Source organism: Spinacia oleracea, chromosome 4, assembly GCF_020520425.1.
Source record: "Spinacia oleracea cultivar Varoflay chromosome 4, BTI_SOV_V1, whole genome shotgun sequence".
NCBI classification, from domain to species: domain Eukaryota; kingdom Viridiplantae; phylum Streptophyta; class Magnoliopsida; order Caryophyllales; family Amaranthaceae; genus Spinacia; species Spinacia oleracea.
In genome coordinates this window covers 19095616-19107150 of record NC_079490.1, presented here as the reverse complement: position 1 = coordinate 19107150, position 11535 = coordinate 19095616, and positions in this window count along the sequence as shown.

The following is an 11535-nucleotide window of genomic DNA, read 5'->3' as shown; positions in this document are numbered from 1 at the left end:
CCTTTGTCGCTCGATGCTTGCTCTTGAACATAAGGTAAGAGTTGTCATCCTTATTATGTCCAGAGGTGTTTCTCGGTTTCAGAGTTCAACTGATCAAATAAACAGATAATCATAGCCTATGATTCATCCGAGCACGGCCATGCATTTTACAGTTTCTAGCTCTCCGAGTGGCCTTGTACAACTTTTAAGCATCTCATCCCGATTTATGGGAGGACAATCCCAATCTTGCGATCTTGAGATTAGACTTCGTTTGATAGGTGATTACCTAAGCGTTGCCTTTATAGCCTCCTTTTACGGTGCGACGGTTGGTCAACGTCAAAGCAACCAGTTCTCAAACAAGTAATCTCAAATCACTCAGGTATTGAGGATTTAGTGTCTAATAATTTTAATGAAATTTACTTATGACAGATTTTCATCTCTTACAGTAAAGTTTCATAGGTCTGTCCGATACTAGTCTTCCTAAAGTAAGTATCTATGCAAATGATTATGACATTGCCATGCCCACATAGTTCAAGAAACAGAACTACTAGTCATCTTGCATTCTAGTCGTCTAACGTTTTCTATGCGTCCATTTTTGTAGAAAACTCCGACCAGGGACCATTTTCAACTTTTGACATTCAAGTTCACTTGATAGACATTTCTTAGTCACAGGACTGGTCCTGACAGTCTATCTTGAATATTTCGTCAAATTGAAGGGACTCATCATTTAATACTAAACCAAGATTAAATGGAATATGAAAATACATTTCATATATGATAAATGTTCAACCCCAATGTTTTACAACCATGGGCCTCAAACCCATCTTTAAAACAGTTCATGGAATTCAAAGCTATGCTTGATTTCCAGTGCCACAATGTGAGTGTTGTTTCTCACTTGTTGCATAGGTTTAGTTATCATGCTTTGCCAATCTTAATATCCTTTTCATCAAATGTTCTTCGAGATAGATGATAAGATCTTTTGAGTATGTTTATTTTGTGATCTAGTCTTTTCTTGCTTCAAGAGTGGTTCTACGCATTTTTCAATGAAGAACCATCAAGCCAGCAGACATGTGATCTACCCAAGTTCAGTGAAGAACTCTTCAGCATAAACAACCCTGTTTTATTTCTTCTTAGGCAATAAGTACTTTTACTTCAACTTTATAGGTTGCTAGTAATGCTTTGTTTGGAATTACTTATTAAAGCAGTTCACAGATATGTGGAATACTTTCCAGCTGTATCTTAGAACATAGAAATTAATATTTTAATATCCCACGCAATAACTCATGGTCTCCAATCCATGTTGCCATTTCAAAACACGATGCTCTATAGCTCGTCCTTATCAATGGTTAACTCCAAAGGGTCTTGCTTGATCCTTTGCCAGTGTTTATGCGTGTAGCATCAATATTTAGCATATCTTTATTTCCTTGAATCAAGAACTATTCCTATGTACCTTTTCAAGTACCATAAGTATTCTTGATTTCAATCTAGTTGATCTTCACTTAGATCAATAGAGATTGGTATATGTTCGTCATGCCTAAAGTCATACGATACGTTTTTGGCGATCCTCATATTATATTATACATGATAAATTCTTTTGCAGAATAACTCCCAATTGAATTCTATTCATGTAACTTTAGCTCATATAGTTTCAGTAGATACTAAATCCAGCTAAATTCATTGACATATAATATAGGTGAAGAATCTCATTAGATTCTTTGATGTTTAACTCAGTACATGCTTATACATAGTTCAAACATTCTTTACTTAGATTTATTCACATGGGTCGAATATCTCCAATGGAGTCTTTCGTGTTTGATTTAGTAAATGCCATTACTAATCTAAAACAATATCATAAGATCTTTGAAAGTAGATCTTAATACCCATTATGTACTAAGTTTCGCCTTGGTCCGTCATTGATGAATAATTTCAAATCTAAGTCATTAGCATTTGAATGTTATTTCACAATAGAGAGATATGTGTGTGATACACATAGGACCAATTAAGTTTTATGTACTCCCACTAAACTTCTTATATATCTATAAGAATCATGTACATTTTATGAAACTAAAATACTTATTAGCTTCATTAAAATACAATTCCAATTCCCAATTGCTTGCTTAAATCTGTACTTATATTTCATAAGCTAGCTTTCCTTTCAATCATTATTTGGATCCACAAATCCTATGACATGCCATGTACATAGTTTCTTCCAACATTTGAATGAGGAATACGTTTTGTCATCCAATTGCCATATGTACCAATATGCAATCATTGCTTGATTTATAGACTTGAGCATTACGATTATGCATGAGGTTTCAACACAATCCATGCCATGAATTTTCTTGTAACCTTTAGCAACTAATCTAGCTTTGTTTGTGAACACAATTCCATGTTTGATGGTTTTTATCCTTAAAACCAATTTTCAACCAACAGGTGTTAACCTATTCTTGCAAATCAACAAAATTTCAATTTTGTCATCAAAACATTGGTTATGTTTTATGGCCTTTAACCAATTAAACATATAGTCTATATATGGCCTCTAACCATTTTAGGGAATCTATATTTCATCATAGCTTTCTTACAAGTCACAAACTCATTAATCTTTGTGATAATAGTTTGACTGCAAGTTGTAGGTTTCTTCACTATCTAATAGAAGAATTGCATAGTTTCAGTGACTTGAACTCTATGCCTACTTGGGTATAGAACATCAAACAATAGAATATCAATAGCCACTTAAAAGTCCTTTGAATATTCTGTTCTCCTTGAAGCACTTGTAAAGTCTTCTAAGAGATGTCTATTCTTTAAAAGCCACTTCTAAAGTCCTTAAAGAATACGTGTTCGGATTTTCTAAAGAACTTCGAAAAGCCTCCGGATTGTCCGTTTATGTTTGTTGTTCGCCTCGAAGACTTTCGAGGTCTATTTTCTCCCACTTGTCATTTTGGAAACGAATCTCCAAAAGGACATTATTTCGAGCAAACAAACATTATGTTCTCAAAAATTCGTGGTAGAAACAATACACTTGTGTCTCATTTGAATAAATCACAATGAAACATATATCTATACTTGGGCCATAGTTTGTTGAATAACAAACACTAAGCTCCCACTGAGTTTATGAACTCTTTAGATATATTATGAAAAGATATTCTGAAATTACTTTTCAATAGCTTTGACGAATTTGGTTTAGTTTGGTGGTAGTTGAGCATTTTGTTTAGAAATTATAGGAAAATTCTTTATGATCCATCATTGATCGAATCAAGTACTAATCGACTTCGATCATTCCAACTTAGATATGCCATATCTCATGGAGCTAGATTGTGAATTTTACTACACACAATCATTGATGATCATTCTTGACTTAAGTAATCATCAACCTGATCTAACCTAGATCTTTATGATTTCTTGCCAAGTGGGATTTATACTTCTGAATCTTTGAACTAGCCAAACAGATTCAAACTTATATCACATTGAGTAAATAAACCTATATTCACTCAAATCTATGTGAAATAATAAAGTCATAAAACCTTTCTTTAGCTTTGAACTCTATCGTCTAGGAGTTCTAACAATAGTTCATATCTTTTGTTACTTTCAACAAGTAAGACTAGCTCGTCTTGAATGATCTAGAAATCAATCAACTTTAAAAAGTCCATCAAAATAGAGCTTTTGAATGTTAACTTGTTGACATGGTCTAAGCAACAATGCCAAAGATTAATGGAACTCAAATCAAGGGGTTTATTTGAACCTAGTAAAGTTTTATTGTTAAAGAGTTGTTTGTTTTAATCAAGCATATTGACTCAACCCGTAATTGACCATTTCATTCAAATAAACAAACAAACATTGTTTTTGTTTTTCTTGAATGTGAGTCTTTCTGTGTTTGAAAACAGAAATTTAGGTATGCTGATTATGGAACAAAATAGCCATTAAGTTCCAGCCTTTGAAAGGACTTAAAACAAACTAGATGACCCTACAAATAATGTAGCATTTCCATGTTCATTTCCCATTTGTAGGCCATTAGTGTAGCCTAGCTTCCATTGTTTGAGTTATTACCGAAGTAAGAACCTCAAGCGGTATATGATACCAAGGAAGTTTGATTGCTAGGTCACTTCTCTTTAAACATAAACTTATAGGTAGAAACAAAATCGTAAAATTTCTTTCATTTGTTCCTTATTTTCCTATTTCTTGTACCCTTTCTTATAGTCTTAAGAATTGAATTCTTTAGTGTTGACTTTTATACATTGTTTAGACATGTCCAATGTTACTCCAACAAAGTTCTTACCATTTTAATTTATGTTGAATATTTTGTTTCAACTAGATGATCTTACCAGAAGCTTCTAAAGTTCTCTAAGCATCGATCTATTCGAATGTCTAGGGACTAGACTCATTCGAGAATTCAATGGACAAAGATTTTAGGTTGTTAACCATTGGTAAAGCTGAGCGTTTAAACTCAATGCTTTATGATCTCAAAACTACATTGTATTTTGAATCCACAAGCACCAATCGGTTCGCCATTCGATTTTGATACTCGAAAACAACCATAAAAGTCACTAAAAGAAACGTACATTTAAATTGCTCATTTTATCTCATTTCCGTGAATCGTTCTTGGATTCATTACCAATCGAGGAAATTTACTGTTACCTTTCTAAAAGGATTTACCGCAGTGCAAGATATTTAATTATAAACAATAATTAAAACATACATTGAAGCATGCAAAGTCTAAACATTTATCATGAGTAATAACTTGAAAATTAAAGCAATCATGCAATTCAAACAAGTTATTAGCATTTTATTCGATTTTATTGTTCCGGCAGGTGTGAATAAAATGATTCCAAGACCCTAAAACCATTGAAGAATTAAGCACATTATTTATTTTGACTCAATTCTAAAACATTTTAGGTAAGCAAAAACCTTTTGCTAATAGTCTAGAAACTACTCTTGGTTGATAGGTACGTCTAAGAACTTATTAGGTAAACCTATCGATTTTGCCACGACATAAAATGACTCCTTACTTATATCGTTGAGTTTCACCAAAACTAACATGTACTCACAATTATTTGTGTACCTTACCCCTTTAGTATCGATAAGTAACACCTCGCTATGGCGGAAAACTATTACTAAGATCGATGAAAAAAGGATATCCAAGTAAGTGTTATTTTGGCATGACACCTTTTCACTCAATTTTTTTTTTTTTTTTTAAGTTTGGAATTTAAGGCTCTTACTATGTTGGTTAGATTTTAAGTGAACTAAAATCCTTAATCATGCAACATAATCGAGCTTTGATCTCATGCATATTTAAGACATATTTAAAAGCAATAAATAACTTAAAACATGCATAAGATAAATGTGATCTAGTATGGCCCGACTTCATCTTGAAGCTTCAACTTCAATGTCTGTCTTGAAAATCTCCGTGGGAGGCGCAATTTTCTTCAAATAGGATAAGCTATAATTAAACTAATTACAACTAGTTGATGGTACGCAGACCATATTTGAATTGAAAAACAATTTTGGCACTTTAGACCAATTACATTCAAATTAATGGTACGCAGACCATATTTTCTATCCTATTTGGGCCATACTAGTCACTTCATAACCTGCAAAACAGTACATATACAATATATACCATTCACCCATTCATTATCATGAATGGCCCACATAGCTGGTTAGTAAAACACGTTATGCATCACATAAATATTTGCAGCAATTAATTAAGGGCACCAATAATCTACCAATTATTCAGTCCTTATTAATTCTAATCAAGTTGTTTAACCTTAAAGGATTTGTAGACCTAATCAAGAGTTTATGTCTAAAAATGCTCCCACTTAAACCAATAAATTCATATGTTTTACTAATTTTAAACATAAAAATGTATTTTTAGTCTAGCCGGAAACATACAAATTTAATTAAATCCACTTACTTAATTTATTTTCAGTCGAATTTAAATTAATTCAAGGTTTTTAATTTTAGTAAAATAATTAGAATAAATTAAAATTTATAATAATTATAATATTCAAAATTAAAATCCAAGAAAACAATTTAAATTATTAATTTTAAAATTAATTAAAATTATATGAACTGAAAATCTCAAATTAAAATTTAAAACTTGATAATCGTAACATGACGAGCACTTGGGCTTGCGCCCAAGCCCCGTCGAGTGCACGACCTATCGCTGGCCCATGGCTCATCGCAGCAGCAGCCACGCGCAAACGCAGCAAGCCAAGCCACGCTTGCGCGCAGCCTGCTCGCCCGCATGCATCGCAGCAGCCACGATGGAAGTGCTTGCTTGCTCGCGCGCAAGCAAGCCCTCGACGCCACGCGTGTTGGTGCACGGAGCAGCGATCGCTGGGCGACCAGCTCTCGCCCTCGCGCGCGCGCGCGCCTCTCCTCGTGCCACGCCTTCTCCCTTCGCCCATCGCCACAGCACACACGCACAGGCTTCCTTGCCTCGTGCGCGCGCCATGCGCTAGGTTGCTCGCTGCATTCGTACTGCACGGGCTGTTGGAATTTAAAGATGGAAAAGCGCTCAAAATCTGCCTGCCGTGTTTTGGAAAAGCGGCAGGTTTCTCAAAACCTGCCTGCCAGGTTTTCCGAAACCGGCAGGTTTCGAGTGTAAGTTGAAAATCGGACTTAAAAGGCATTTTTTGAAGTGAACCGAAAATCGGCCGGTTTTGGAAAACCGGCAGGTTTCGAGATCGGTTCTTGGTGTTGTCCGTTTTTTATCTTCTCTTTGGATTCCTCCTTTATGATAACCTTTTAAGTATTATTTATGGACAATTATCATTCTGATTATGGTGATTAAGTTGGTCCATTATTTCTCTTGATTATGGGGGTTATCAACTCTTCATTATCATGGGTTTATGGTTGATTAATATCATTGAATTCCTTTGAAACCTTTGATTTCTTTGGATTGTTTTGTCTCCTCCACACATCCTATAAGTACTCTTCATTTTCTGAGTTGTTGGTACACACATATATTGATCTCTTCCTCTCCTCCTCCTGGAAGAATTTTGGTTCATGATTAAGTCATGAATATTTGTATCTCTTCAAACCTTTTCCTTCTTATTCTTTTGGGCATAAGTTTATGTGGCTCCATCTCATCACCCAAAAGTGCCTTTGTGTGTTGAGAGTTGTGTAAACCTTAGGGAACGAATCGGTGGATACAATTGTGCACCCCGGTTGCACCGAATCTCGTTTTCAAGGCAGTGGTTTGGTTACCACGGCGCAACGATTTTCTAAACTCGTTCTTATTCTTATTCTAGTATTTGCCTTGAAAACCCAATTATTACAACAATTTGAAAACGAGATATATTTCAATGGCTAAATACTTCTTATGATTTTTGAGGAAATTTATATTTGTGAGTTTGAGTGAAAGATAAAGGGAATTTAGAGGGTTTCCAAAGATGTTTTTCATTCACGTTTTTCTGGGAGAAGTCTCAAAGATTGATCCGGATCGAGGGTCATCCGTGGTCTGATTGTCCTGAAATTTTGACACAATATCCGGGACATCTTGGGCTTGATTTTCAACGGTCGGATTGTCATTGGATGATCGAGATCGTCAGTTACAACTTCAAGAACGAACCTGATTTTTCTGGATACGGAAAGTCAAAAGTAACGTCTTGGAAGAAGATGATTGATGAATGATGGTCATGATATCGTGATGGAGGATTGATTGAAGATTTTGGAATGTCTTACAATACACATACTTGATTTAATATCAAGGGAGGTTCATTCTAAACTACTTCTTTTAATAAGATATTATTCTAACATGTTCATTTCTAATAGTCATTTCAACAAATTATATTTTGTGAAGATGACAATATTAAAATTGATTTTTATATTGTCAAATGATGTTTGTTGGAATGATTACTAGAAAGTAGAGTATTTGAATTATATATGATGTATGAACATGTTATTGCACTCTACAGTTTACTTTGGTTTCATGCATGTTTAATTTCATGAGGAGACCTTAGTTTTATTAAAGTTATGTTTTTAGTCTTTCAAAGACTAATGTGAATTATTTGTGCATTGTCATATTTTCCTTGGTAGAGGAATTTTGGGCTTGTGACTTTGTGTACTTGCTTTACTAAGGGTATTTAATAAGTAGTTTTATTCTAATAGTGATTAGATTATTAGCCTTGTACGTTGTCATTTCAAGCGCTAACTTGTCATAGTAATATTGGTGTATACGTATGATTCCAAGTTCTTGTTTATCACCATGAATATTGAGTATGTAACTTCATAATCAATGGTTTCTTATGCATTGTTGGAAATATGCATATTTAATTCCTTGGAGTTTTTTGTGTACCCATTGGAGCAAGTTATCATAAGCTTGTGATGACCCCCTAGAACATAAGTGTTTGAGTTTGTGGAAGCAAACTATGTTAACCCTTTTCCTTGGAATATGTTGAGTGAGTTTTTACGTATAATATTTTCCTTGGATGTATACCTGATTATTCGAGTCACTACACTTTTGGGAATTTGACCATTAATCTTGTCATGATTGGTATGGTGTTGTTTAATGAATTTTCTATGGTTGAGACTAAATAGCCTTTTTATTTGTGTTGGTGTTGGAATTTCATTAAAGTTGGCCAAAAGTTTTGAGACTTGAGTTTTAAGGGTTTATTGATCTTAAAATGGTTTTATGGGAATTGTTGAGTACATAATTTTATTATGGCATTTCTCATAGTTTAACCTTGTTGAGTGATCATTTTATGATCTTAATTTTTGGGCTTATTATTTCCATGTGGGGGTTGTTTTCGAATGCTCATGTATTTTTGAGAGTTTCTCTTGGGAAACCTTTAGACCCCGGTGTTTTTTGGAAAGTGGTTGTGAGTCCAAATATTCGAGATTCGAAATTTTTAGGTGTCATGTAAAAGAGACTTTTAAATCCACTATATGGGAAGTGCCTAATATTTCAATGTTGGACTTGTTTTCTTGGTCCTTGTATTATTTGAGTGTACTCTTTTTATTATGCATGTAATTCCATGACTTCTTGGGATGTTCATCTTATTGATGAGTTTTGGTATGTATTTTTTTGAGTATTCTCATTTTAACGGTTATTCTTCTTTTAGCATGTTTGTGCATGATGCAATTAATTGTTTGGCTATGCATGTTGGGTTTAAAGTGTCACTTGCTTGATTGTTCTATTTTCTTCTAATTCTTTTGTTAGTAGTGAACAAGTTGAATTTAGAAGAGACTTGAAGTCAGAGTTTTCAAGGCATGAGAATTGCGCGTTATGCTAAAGGACGTTTTTATGTATGCCTTGAATTTGTGTTGTGTTTTCAATTCCTATGAGTAAGACCTTAATTCCGTGATTTGTCAATGGAGACTTTTTGTCGTTAACCTTTGAGGGGAAGCTTTTGGGAGTAAGTTAAGCTTACTTGTGAGTTTCGCAACCTACCTAAGGAATATGAATATCTAGATGTTTTCTTGAAAGGGTTTGATGACTATTCACCGGATGGTTATTAGGAGTTTCAAGGCTATACTTGAATTGGGAGAACCTTATCAACGTAAGGAAGTGAGATTTTCTTATTCTTATTATTTTTGGAACAAGTTTTATATCACTTAGATTTTTGAGCAGTTTAATTTTCATTCCTATATTGCATGCTCTTTTATCATAGGTATGTAAAGTGATTGTTCTAAGTGGTAAAACCATGAGTGATGAGTTCCCATGCTTGAGGATAAGAATTATGTGTTTATGGAATTCATTATGTGTGTTGGAGTTATCACCATTGTAATGGTACATGTACCTTATCGATATCTTGATGCATATTGATTGTGTAGAATTTGAATTCTCATAGTTGTTTAGATTAATAACTTGGGTGGAGAATTTCAATTCTTATTTTTCCAAGGTGATAATTATGTGTGGTTATTTTACTCGATATGTGGATGATGTGCTCAAGTTATATTTACATCACATGTTGAATATTGAGTTTTAAACCTTCATTGAATTCTATGTCTTCTCCCTTGAAAGTTGAAAGTGTTATTTAAGTAAATGGTTTTGAGTAATATATGAAAACAAATGTTTGGTTTTCATAGTAAGTCATTTTCTTAATTTTTGAGAAGATTTGTGGAAATATAAAATCATATCATTTGTGGGTATGTGTGGAATGTAATTTTTAGCTTCAACCTTTAAAAGGACCTAAAACATGATTTAGGTTGTGGACGCTAGTATATTTTCCGCTATGATAATGATATGTATTGTTCGTATTTTGACATAGCTATTATTTGTGAATTTACTGTGAAATAATTGAGTTGTTTTTAATTTCACAAATTTTTAGTGAACGAGGGTTTGCTTCATTTTAAAGGTATCATGGATAAGGTCGAATGGTATTTATTTGCTATGTTTTCAAAGTATGTCGCTTTGAAGTTTTCGATGCAAATTATAGAAGTTTGATATTGATGAAGTACTTTCACTAAAGTGGCTATGTTGATTTGAGGATCATACTTTATGAAGAACTTTTTGTAAAATTGAGTTTTACAAAATTGTCCCATCAAATTTAATTGGTGTTAGTTGAACCAAGAACAAAGCATCTTATAATTTCTTTACCATGTGTGCTTTTGAGTGAGCATATACCATTTAAATGTCCTTGCTTATGGTTATACTTTCTAACGGAAAATCTTAATGCAAGGTACGCTATGCACTATGGTACGAAGATTGAATTGGGACATGTAATGATCCTTGATGGTTGAAATGTCGAGGGGGATAGGCTTCATGCCCATTTGAGTAAAGTAATAAGCATTACTTGCTTATCCCTATGGCATGTGTTGTAATGCTTGAATGAGGTTGAGTCTTTGAACTCTTAATGGTAGAGTGTTAGTTGAGATGCACTTTAAAGAGAACCACCGCTTGTATGAGGGTTGAGTTGTATAAACTCTTAATGAATCTAACATATTGAAATGGACGCATTCAACTTGTGGATTCACCAACCAAATTATTTGAGAGGTTGAACATTATATTATGTTCTTAATGAATCTATGGTCTTGTGGGGGTTAATATGAAGGAAATAATGCCCTTGGTCCAAGTATGCATTCTATGTTAAGTCTAATAAATGCGGTTCAGTATTAATTAACAAGTTAATAATTCAGTGAGATCAAGTGAGCTGAATGCCTAGCTAGAGGCCGCTTCAGTTCAAGTGGAATTAATGATATTAATCCACAGCTTACTCTTGACTGAACCCGTAGGGTCACACAAATAGTACGTAAACGGATCAAGTATCTAATGGCATTAGATACTCTATCTATGGATATTCGGAACCGACGGATCTTGGTTTCAGTGGGAGCTAAGATCGTCACAGGCAAGAAGTGAATACTCCGGAAACGATGATATTGCCGGAAACGGAAATATGGATCGTATCGGAAATATAAATATTATCCAAGTCGTAGATGTTGCCGGAAACGGAAACATGGTACGTGTCGGAAAATATTATCGGAAATGGAAATATTGCCAGAATCGGAAATATTGCCGGAAACGGAAATATTGTCAGAATCGGAAATATTACCGGAATCGGAAAATAATTCCGGAAACGGAAATATTAAATATTTGTTCGAAACGGAAATTAATTC